This window comes from Numida meleagris, chromosome 12, assembly GCF_002078875.1.
Source record: "Numida meleagris isolate 19003 breed g44 Domestic line chromosome 12, NumMel1.0, whole genome shotgun sequence".
In the NCBI taxonomy this organism is placed as follows: Eukaryota; Metazoa; Chordata; class Aves; order Galliformes; family Numididae; genus Numida; species Numida meleagris.
Genome location: NC_034420.1, coordinates 9,028,927 through 9,040,739, shown reverse-complemented (window position 1 = coordinate 9,040,739; position 11,813 = coordinate 9,028,927). Strand labels below are relative to the sequence as shown.

The 11,813-nt window shown below is 42.9% G+C and overlaps 1 long non-coding RNA gene across 2 annotated transcripts; it reads right to left on the bottom strand.

Annotated features, from left to right (window-relative positions):
- On the bottom strand, window positions 2,733-11,760 carry LOC110405541. 2 transcript variants are annotated; one of them, XR_002442933.1, is made up of 4 exons: window positions 11,642-11,760; window positions 9,777-10,025; window positions 9,039-9,203; window positions 2,733-7,130 (listed from the first exon to the last, which is right to left on the bottom strand). It is a non-coding gene; the product is annotated as an uncharacterized LOC110405541 (long non-coding RNA). The 2 variants fall into 2 exon arrangements; XR_002442934.1 differs by lacking the exon at window positions 9,039-9,203.

The following is an 11,813-nucleotide window of genomic DNA, read 5'->3' as shown; positions in this document are numbered from 1 at the left end:
TTGCATTTTATGCCAGCAATAAAACACAGCAGATTTACAGGAAATCTGCCAACCTGTTTATTGGGCTTAAAATCTGACTTTCCCCTGCTGCTTTGTAATAAGCAATAAATGAACAAACACCGTTCTCTGAGCAGAGCCTGTTCCATCTGATAATACCCGGGATGCTTCTCCGCAGGGAGAGGCTGAGGAAGGGGCCTCTGTTTGTTGCCCAGATCAGACACATTTGTTATCCCTGCAGTGTGAGTTAGGCATGCAAATGAAATGAAAGTGAGAGAAGAGGGCAAAGGGAGTTGTTTCTTATCCAAATGAAAGGAGAAAAAGGATTTCAGCCTTCACTTGTAGTACTTGTGTAGGCCTACTCAGCTGTTCATTTCTTGACTGTGTTGTGTTGTGAAGTGCTGGTCTTGTGCAAGATTAGCTCGTGTCCCATGGAACTGAGCTGAGGCCACTGATTGGACAGAAGTCTGAGAAGGCATGGTTGAAATTTGATTTTGAGCTCAAACACTGGTATGGTGGAGACTGCTCTCAGGTGGAATTTACCTGGTAAACATGTGGTGTGCTGGTTAAAGTCACAGACGGAAGATGGGTTGGGTACTAAGGGCATTTTCAGTGTCTTCAACCTGAGGAGTTTCTGTCACGCTCACGATGACCAGGTCATAACTGGGAGAAAGATGGGTCGGTCACACTATAGAATCATAGATTCAAGTTGGAAGGGACTCTTAAGGATCATCCAGTCCAACTCCCCTGCAATGAGGGACACCCACAGCTCCATCAGGTACTTGGAGCCCCATCCAGCCTGACCTTGGGTCTCCCCAGGGACAGGGCACCACGACCTTTCTGGCAACCTCTCACCACCCTTACTGTAATCTCTAGTCTAAATCTCCCCTTTTTTTAGTCTGAAACCATTTCCCCTTGTCCTGTCACCACAGACCCTGCTAAGGAGTCTGTCCCCCTCAGCTGGCTTGTTTCATAGGCTGATATTGTGCTGGGGGGCTGCAGAATGCTTGGGGTCTTTCTGCTACAGAAAAAAATTCTCTTGGAACTTTTTGTGGTTTTTCTTTTTAGATGCAGTGTAACACTAAAAGTCTAAATCTAAATGTTTCTGAACAATTTGTTACAGCAGCTAGTAGTAGTCCATATGAGTCATCAGCATTAACCGTTCTGTTACTCAAAGAGTATTTAGTGATTTAAAGACAAAAGTTTCTTTTCAGCAAGAGGGTTGATCTTGAGTCTTTCCCAAGAGGTAAATAATTATGAAAAGAGCAGAGAGACCAAGGAAGGATACCGAAGACAAAAGAATTTACTAGTGAGGTCTGTGCAGGACCATGTCCATGTACAGCCCTTTTGTAAGGGACTGTTAAATAGAAATTGGATCATAAAAAGTAATCAGAAGAGGCCACATTGCAAAAGCATTACCTTGACTGAAAAGACAGCTCCTCACACCAATGTTTTTGTAAACAGCATCTAATTAAAAATTGTCTTCATATACAGAGTGTGTAGAAGTCTGCAGCTGTGAGTAAATACAGACAGAGTGGGAATGAGTGCATTTTACAATATCTGTGCAGACCTGCATCCTACAGTGCTTTGGCTCTTGATCATCCTTCCTCCAGCTTAGCTCTGTTCCTTCTTGCACTGCAACCATTGCACTGACTGAGCCTTCTCCCACCTAATTTAAGCCATCTAACGATTTGGAGTGAATTGTAATCCAGCCCTCTAGATTCTCTCTGTGGTAGGTGAAGCCGAATGGGGAATGACACCTCAGAGGTACTTGGTTTGGACACCTACTTTAACGTCACTCAACTTTCCATTTCTGAAAGTTAGAAAAGAGGATCTGTGTGCTGTGACAGGTCTCCCTGTTCACGCTTCCTTTTAATTATAGCCATTTTGATGGTGCTTGGACGGCTGCCACACAGACACAGGAAAAGATGATTCCTCCTTCAAAGTAGAGATGGAGGGAGCCCAAGAATCTGCTTCTAAAGTATGGTGGCAGAACAGTCTCTTCCTCTCAGGGCTTGCTTCTTCCACCCATACCCAATGCAGCCCTATTTCTGTTCCCACCCTTCTACCTCTTTCTGCTGTTTGCAGCTCAGCTTTTATCCATGCCAGGTTTCAGGCACAGTTTTCTCTTTGCTCAGCTCACCTCTGCCGCTGCTCTGAAAACAGGTGGACAAAAATGATTTTTCTCTGCGGAGCTAAATGTCTTTGTGGTTCAGTGAGCTCCATAAGAGAAGCACAAGGAGATATGAAGTTCTAGCATCAGTGAGATCATTACAGTTTAGCAGCTAAAACCTGCAGCTGGTAATGGCAGCTGTGGAGCACAAACAACAGTTGTTAAAAACAACATTGCAGTCCAGTCTCCCCCCAGAGAAGGATAGGATGTGACCTACATTAACTTGATCTTAGTTTTGTCGGTTGAAAAACTTGTGGAAGAATAAATAAGAGATTGGGTAAAGCGCTAAATATAAAGAGTGTAAATAGGAAGGGACAACTCTAAAGTGGCAGAACCACCATTCAATCTATTTAGCAAGGAACAGAGAAAATGCAGTTGATTAAAGGTATTAGTAATAATAGAGTAGCCAGGAAAAGAGCATCTAACCAGAAAAAAAGAAAGGGATCTTAAGTGATAAGAAACAAACAAATGACAGCAAGAAGAAAGTTGGTAATATTTATTAACTTGTTACAAGTATTCCAAGTTGTCACTAAAAACCCAACTGTTCAGTAAATAACCTGTATTCAAGTGTTTGGTACGGAGATGGAATTGCAAAATAAAGCTTGTGTGCATAGCACGTGCTCCTTACAGCATATGCAGTGTTTGTCAAGCCCATGGTACCTCCTGGTAGGTCTTGGTGAGGTAAAGGCTCTGTTTATCCTCACCAATTTCCAATACAGTCGTTACTTGCCAGCATATATAATCTAATTATAGTGCTTTCAATCTGGCAGTGCAAAACAGAAGTAGGGGACATCATTCTCTACATCACACATCCATTAAACATAATTTTAATGATTTACCTGCACAGGTGAGATGTTCACTTCTTGGCATCCACCTGGAGTGGATGCTTCAGGTTCCTAGGCAGCAATCAGGAACAAAAGAGATACTTTGGACTTGATACTTCATCTCTCAGGGAAAGCCCACTATCTAGTTGTGGTTTTCTATGGTCATTTAGTTTTTTGTTTTTCCTAATAGTAGACTTGCAGCTCATTATGGGAAATAGTCTTTAATGGAAGCTGTTTGTGGGAGCTCAAAATTAATATTGTCATATCAATATTTCCAAATCAGTTTTGGGTTTCCTTCATTGTCCATGCATTCTGGAACATCATGAAGACTTTTTCACAATTCAAAATTACACACCTATATTTTTCAGCCCCACTTTTATCACTAATGTACTCTCTGCTCTCTTCTCATCTTCCTGAAGTTTGAAATTAACCAGAAGGGCAATCATTGAGGTTAGAGAGAAAACGTTTATTCAAAAAATCTGTAGATAAGGCTACTTTGAGTCTGGGTGCCAGCAATTCTGAGATGTCAGCTTGAATGCCCTTATTTAGTGAAATGAGAACACGGTGAATAATTTAAACATAACATGCATCTGTGCACAAGTATTGTTTGTCTTTGGTATGGCCATCCAGCAACAAAGAGCAGACCCTGTTCCTGGCAGCACTCAGATGTTATTGCAGCTTTGCTCCCAGATCTCCCCTTAGCCGTACTTGGAGCTACTCCTGCAGTTTGAGAAAAGGTTTATCTCACTTGAGCCTTTAAGGATGATAAACAAACCTCCTGCTGGCCTTCCCTCTCCCTTTTTAAAGATTTACATTGCCAGCATATTGTGATGATTGGGAAATTGTCATTAGATGCCTGTGCTTCCCCTGTAACAAACTAATCTTTAAGCTGGTAAATCAACCTGCAGGTAGCTCCTGTCGCCAAAGGCAGGTGGTAAGCATAAAATAAAACTTGGGGTTATAAAAGCAAGATGGTAACTAAATTAGCCTGAAAATCTGTCAGGCAGAAGTATACAAGTTTATACCTCAGAGTAACTAAAATGATTTCCTGCTAAAAGCTGCATGCTGTTCGGGTCAGGATGAGTGCAAGCAATGAGGATCATTTGCACGTACTACATAAAAGGGAGCTCAGACTTAACCTGCAGTCCGAGTCAGGGGAACAGGTAATTGAACTAAAATAGTTCAGTAAGTCTGCAAAAAGTAGTCTACAGCTGCTAGCCAGCTGAATGGCAAATCCAAGTGAATGGGCCATTTTAATATCAACTGCTCTTATGTCCCAGACAAACTACCAAAAATAAATGCAGCTCTTCTGCAAGTATCACAAGTTGATGTCCCGTCTTTCTACATCCTAGTTCTGAGCATCACATAAAGGCACAGTGATAAATCAGTGCAGATAACAACAAAACAATTGCTTTCATGAAATGCCTAATGTGTTGTTAGGACAGGATGTTCTGTGCTTCTTCTAGCAAGAAGAGACATCAGTGTTGTGTGTCCTCGGGAACATGAAACAGTACAGACGAGGGGAGAAAATGAATTGAATTCTCTCTGCTTGCATCACAGAGGGACAAAGAATAAAGTGAAATGTGTAGAGATAAACAAGCCTTTGAAAGATGGGAGAGTATAGGCAGATAGGAGTCAGATACGAAATGAGCAACAAAATTAAGTCTCCAGCAATAAAGAGAATACATGAAATTGGACTGAAGAAGGGTGAGAGACAAATGAAAGTGTGAAATGAACCAAGAAAACGAAACAAAGATTGAATCAGAGTGTGGGTGTGTACGCAGGTGTCTGTGTTTGCAAGCACAAATATAGAACAGGAAGATACTGATCCAATAAAAAGAAGTGATTTTAAAACTGCAAAACATGCTGAAGCTGGAAGGATAAAAAAAAGTGATTAGAATAAGAATGTAAATGGAGAAGGCTGTAAGGATAACTGGGTGCTGGGGGAATAGCAAATGAACAATTAAAGCAATTTTAGCTTTTTGGTGAACTCGAGCGACACAAGATGAAAAGTTCTAAAATTTGAAAACCTGAAGGAATGGGGCAATACTTGGAAGGTGTTTTGACTTGAAGAGGTATGGATGAACCTGGAATACTGCAACCACAGGGCACCCTCTGGCCCTCACAGATCTAATGGCTCAGCCATTCCTATCCAGTTTCATTCTCTTAACAGGAGGCTGCTGCTGAGGTGAACAGGCCACGTGCAAGCAGGCATCACCAGTTGGTCTTCAGGGCTCCTTGCTGGTTAACTTGACCCCACAAACTATTATGCTGGTATCCATGGACATGCTGTAGATATTGCACTGGTTGTATTGGGGCATACAAAGATACTGACTATTTCCATCTGAAGGGTATTGCCATGAGAAATTGAGCGTCTTGTCTTATTACTTGGATTTGCAGTCAACCGCTTGTGCCTGTGCTTGCTGAGCACATTGGGAGCAATTTTCCAGGCACTGAGAAATGGAATAAAAGCGCATCCAGAGTTCAGTCATAGTGCAGTGTAGCAAGTTCTGGGGTGAAACAGAAGTATTACAGAAAGAGAAAGCAGTTCCCATTTTTAAATCTTCTGTAGTTTTTGTTTTTTTTTCCCCCTGATATAACAGCAGCTGTGTGATAAGTCTTGCTGGTCTCCTGAAAGCAGCTCTGGAGAGTCCTGCGTATTCTTTCTCTCACTTGTCACCTATTGACAAGCTTAGCCATTGGCCTGATAAACTACTCTGTGACCGGGGAGCTAACTCTCCCTTGCTGAACAGATCAGACTCCTGTATGCCCTTCAGCTCACTTGCAAGGCTATAGCAAGCCATAAAGCTCCCAGACATCTGGGGCCTGGTGAGTGGCTGGGGTAAATTGAGGAAGACAGCGCAGGCCTTCAGGGATGGCCTTCTGCCTGACTGCTGCCTCTGTGACCAGATGACACTGCGCATCACTGCAAGCTGCTTGGTCTCTCTGGTCCCTTTGTAGCCTGGTTGTGTGTAATGCAGCCTGAAAAGAGGCTGTGCTGCAGTGGGATCTCTGCAAGAAATACAGGAGTAAGCAACTGCGCTGATGTCTCTGCTTTTGTGAGCACGTTGTCTTCAAGTTGGATGCCCTGTCAGGAACTGCTTGGTATCAGCTTGGCCTAATTCGTCTGCTTAGGCTGTTGATACGGGTTAGAGATTGGATCTGATACATGACTCAACTCTTCAGGAACTGACAGACACAGCAGTTCCCCAACTCCCTGAATTATTTTCAGATGCCTTAGCAGTGCTTAAGCACAACACAAATTGTAACGCAGGAGATCTCTTCTCAAAACACTGCGCTCAACTTCCTCCTAGTCTATTATATGTCATGTCTCCACAAAATACCCTTTGAGACAGCATAAATCATCCAGGGAAGCTTAGTCATGTGCCCATCTCTGATTCAGAAGAGCAGCCTGAACACCTGAATTAACACAACCTGGTTGTCATCTTCCCCGAGTCTTTCACTGTGCCAGATCTCTCTAAGCAGAAGTGACCTGTGACTAAGAGAAGGATGTGGACCTCTGTGCAGAAAATGAGGCTGTTCAGCTAAATGTTTCCCTGTTCCCACTTCTGTGCTGCAGCTCGCTGCCACTTTGTTTTTGGCAGCGCAGGCCTCCATCAGGCTGAGCTGTGAAGGAGGTCGCTAGAAGGATCTAGGCTAAAAATAACCTGCCAAGAAAAAGGAGGAAAAAAAAAAAAGCACCTCAGATTATTTTCAGCAAGGTGGTCTCCTCAGAAGCAACTTCTTGATGGGGTCGGGCATGCTGGAGAGGAGCACTGAGGCCTGCTTGTTCCCAAATGGAGCTTCCTGCACAGCAAGCACTTAGCATGCAGTAATCCCATCTGCACGACCTTTCTGGCACTGCGCTGTTAATTAAATGACCTTCTGAAGTGCAACAGGATGTGGAAGGATGACTCATCCTGTCTTACTAATTTCAGTTCAGACTGATCTGGATAGTAAGTGCCCTGGTTCCCACAGTACTGGAAAATCCATGTCACCTCACATCCTTCCGCCTTGCTCCCTGGGTTTGCTCACGTAGGCAAGGTCCTGTCAAAGCAGAGTTACCAGTTCTCCTGTAGCATGGTTTGCAGCGATGATGTCCCAGTCAGACTGTGTTTTGCTTTGTTGCAGTCCACCTGTAATTTCAATGGTTTATAGAATTCGTCTTTATTTCTATTCACATAATGCCCTGAAAGAAAATCTATATCCTGCTTTCTATCCAGCAGATACTGAATTTCAATGGAGAATGAAGTGATTCATGTCATCTCTACTGAGTATAAAACAGTGAGGATCTGTCTGACACAATATAATCTGACTGTATACCATCAGTAAAATGTCCAAAGGGATTTCTTAAGCATTAGGCATCCTTTGGCACCTCTATTGCTCAGGTATCTCTAATAATCCTAGCAAGGAATCCTGCACTATTAAGCACAGAAACAACTTAGAAATTGGGGGTCTGTTTCTGTGTGGGTATAAATCACTGGTTTTGTTCATTTCTACCACATAGCTCCAGCATTTTCTGATACTCTTTCAGCAACAGCACAACAGCAATAAGAGCGTCCAGAGAAAAAAGGAGAGCCCAGCCCTATGCACTAAACAATACTGTTGTTTAAATTCGTGCTTACCTAATAGTGAAAAATGTAGAATAGGTAGATAATTAAGCCCTTGCAGCAGTTGGATAATTGTACTTGTCTCAAAAACAAAGCAAAAAAATAAGCATGCATGATGAATGGTTCAGTGCAATGAATGCAAATACCAGGCTATTATGTATTGAAGTTAATAGCAACCAAATGTTAGTAAGATGGCTCGAAAGGAACAAGAGTAGGAATGTCTGATAGAGTTTAGATATTCATCAAACAAATGTGAGTCGTTAGGGGAAAGTGTCATGGAAGAAGAATGGGTGATATAATGCAAGGTGTAAGGTAGAAACCATCATCAGCCTCTGATTTACTACACATGCAAAGCACACCCTCTCCCTTGGCAGTTATAAAACAATATATTTTGTCATTTTTTCAAAGCTGCATCCTACAGCCTGTTTTGGGTGCAACTTGCACATTAAACAGGCCAGGCTGAATATCATCCCCATATAAATGGTGGATGAAGTTTTTATCCTGTGCCAAAAGTGATCAAGAATCCTGGCTCTGGTTGTGTAAGAGTGGAAATGCTGGGAAAATGGTATTTAGAGAGTCACCTTCACAGTCTTTGCTTTGTCCTTTTTCCAGCATCACCTGTTCCTCTTCTCCAGCTCCACTCTGCCATGCTCGCCCACCTGCCTGTTAATTGCAGTGAGGAGCTCTTGTGATTTCTTGTCTCTCTGTGTGACCCAGGTTCATTCTCTGCTCTGTGTCTTGCCAGATCTTATTTTAAGGACAAGCAAGAGTTCTCTAATAGAACTGGGGAAAAAAGCTAATAAGCACTGGTGCTCAATGGAGTGGAGGTTTTAAGGTGTTAAAGGTAGTCTTGCAGGTGCTTTTTGGTATCCTTGTGGTTTCTCTGCACCTTCACTCTTGTAGGCTAGCTTGGGTATCTGTAAGATATCTGGAAGGGAACCTGGTCCAGCCGGGTTCCAACATCCAGGTGGGATGCAGTGGAGCTCACAGCAGAGAATCCTAGCTGCTCTCCATGATGTTTCTGGGCTCCAACCGTGGGTGTTCTTAGCTTTCCTACCAACACGCCTTTGTCCTGTTTGTCATTTCAACACTAGACCAATCCTGGAAACTCTATTCTGAACCCACTGTTGTCCATGGGCATGAAGAAGCTTTGCTGGGAATTTTCTCAGCAGTTTGCAAAGCTGCCTTTGCTTTCTCATTGTGTGTTGATGAGCACAGCTTTGAAATACTCCTAAGGTCTAGAGTTTAGATACAGATGTAGAAGCTCTGATGCTTATCTGAACTGACTTTAAATTGACTATTACTCATTTTCCTTCCCGCAAGCAATGAATTGATATGCCCTGTGAGGGAAGTAAGGGTGGGAAAATCATGTGGCCTGGTGAAAGTTTTTCTGAGGTCAAAAATTATTAAATTTCACTCGTTCTCGTTCTTTACCTCCCACTTGAAACTTTTTGAAGGAGGGCAGCTGGTGTCAGCCAGATCCTTTCAGATGTGTGTCGTGCTGTAACTAAGCAGCCATCCACTTCAATGGCGAGGGATGATAATTGCAGGTCCTAGGCTGCCGACTGACGTCAGCTCTTCAGAGGAGGATGCTGACTGCTTAATGAATAACAGTAGACACTGTTTAGCTTCTGCTCGGAAAGAAAAACTCAAGAACGACTTTTAAGGAGCAGTCAGCATCTATTATCTTCTTTTTGATGATTATAGATTATCTCTCCTTTAATTTCAGAGGGGGGAGGGAGGCCCTGGTACAAGTTTGCTCCTAGAGCAGCAACTTCAAGCTCGATTATATGGCAAACAGAAAAAGGTGACACAAAGGTCTAATTACAGGATCTTTTTCCAGGAGAAAATTAATTTCTATTACATGCTCAGCATGGCATGGATAGTCCCATACTGATTTCTTGCAGAGGCTCTTTATTTCCTTTTGTCTACCCTCCCTTCATGCTGCTTCCTTCCCTACATTTAAAGCCTTTGGAGTGTTGGGCTGCTCAGGCAGGCTGGGGGTAGGAAGTTGTTTCCTTTCTCTTAATAAATGGAGAGGTAGAATTGCCCTGAGGCCTATTGCTGTGTGTATTTCTTATGTCCTACTGTTACACTTTACTACTGGAGGACAGCCACCTGTTTAATGTATTGCACATGCAATCTGGAGCTAACCCAATTTTTGATAAATACCTGAAGCAGAGGAATTGGGCCTGTAGGATCATGAAGTGTCTTCTGAAGGCTAAAGCAATTAAATTTGTGTTGCTTAAGCTCTTTGCTTGCTCTGGCATTGCACCGTTCCTGTATTCTTGCCTTTGTTTCCACCACCAAGTCCCCTTACAGAGAGGTCATAATGAAGCCAGCTGAAGTAGATCTCTCAGCTGGGAGTAGTCTTCATCTCAGTGGGCTGGCTTCTGCCGCTTTTTTGTCTGCTTGTGATGTCTACAAAGCACAGAGCATAGAAAAATAAGGAGCGTGCATCTCCCAAACCTGAGCTGTATTCATCATGATGCAGCTCTGCAGAACTCAGGTGTTATACCTGGGGATGAATTTGGCCCATTAACTTCTCCATAGCGGCCAACTTCTAGCATGGATGTACTTGCTCTGGGATCTTGGTGGGGAAATTAATTTAAATTGCATCCCTGAGAAAGGGGAAGGAGGGCTAAAAAAGATTAGGAAAAAATAAAGGGTTGAAATAAGAGCTAATAAGTGTTATGGAATTGAGCTTTGTTTTCATTACTGTAGTATGCAGCAAAATGCATTTCCCAGCGTTCTTCAAAGCATTCCAGTAATTTGTCTTAATTAGCATGATTTAGGTGGTTGTTTCTAGCCTTTGGAATTTAGCACAAGGTTAATGTACATAAATGTATGATGACATATAAAGAAAGTATAATTGCCTTTAGGATGAAGTGTTCTAGCAGCATGGAATAAGTAAAAAATTGGCTGAGTAGGTGGACTTCTGTTGCCAAGACAAAATATAATAATATGCTATATTTCAGAACTGCAGATATGCTATTCACAGGAGATTCAGTGGCAGGAAAGAAGAGATCAGAAGTCCTTCTTGAAATGCTTTTGCTTCTGTACTTGAATGAAGGCTGGTTTATTTTTAAGATTGTTGCTCTTAAAAACCTACTGTTTTATGTCCAGTGGGTGTCTCAGTGTATGCGATTGTATGGAACTAGGAGGTTTAGTTCATACTTGCCCTTGAGAACAAAACTCACCTGTACTGGAAGGGTGATAGTGAGGTGTAAAACATATGGACTTACCTGCTGGAGTCTTCAAGGGCTTTTGCTCTTCATAAGCACAGAGTTGTCTCTCTCTGCCCTGCCCTGCCAGTTACATGTGCATGCAATTGTCCCTTGCCTTTTGCTCTGGCAGAGCTCTAGTAGCCCTTTGCACTGAAATCCATCCTCTGCCCTTGAAGTTTTCTAGTCTCCATTCATGGGGGTCTCAGCTTTTGTTCACACCCCTCAGCTTGGGGCTGGCAGATCCCTCCTTGCCTTCTCTTCCCCAACAGCATCTGGAGGATGCTGGAGATTTATGACCTTTGCTTTTATTATTTTTATTATTTATGAGCTCTATTTTGCTTTATAATGCACTGGGGTGGGACTGACTGTAGCCTTTCAAAAGGAAGTATTCGAGCAAACAGCTGTGTTCTCTGGATGGCTTTGTCCTTCTCTTTCATTCTGTCTTTCCCTTTTTGAACAGTAGTACATGTTCATATGTCCCCACCCATACACTGCACAAACACACTGCTCAGTGTTATATCAACCGAAAAGCCAGAGGGAGTGAGAAACCACTTAATCTTACATGCCCAAAGCAAGGTGCCACACTGTTGGAGGAAGATCTCCGCCAAACGTTGTTGGGATTGTCACTGTCATGCTAAAATTTCTCAGCTGCTTGGCTTTGGGAGCTATGTAATAATTTCAAACCACCAGTCGTCTTACTGGTGGGTCCCCACAATCCTCTGACCAGCTTCTGATTTGCAATGGCATGGATGGTTTTCCCTTCAAGGAGTGACACATCGTGTTGCATGTCTTTGTTTCCATGAGAAATACCTGCTCTGTTCCCATAGCTCTTCCAGCTCTGAGATGGCACAAAGTGGTGTCAGCCCCTACAAACTCACACGGTAGCAGGAAGGAAACAGCAGCGTTGTCCTCCATTGCAAGTGGCTCCAAAGTTGCCATGGAAACATTTGTTGTTTCACAGCATCTTTTTTTTTCTGGGGGG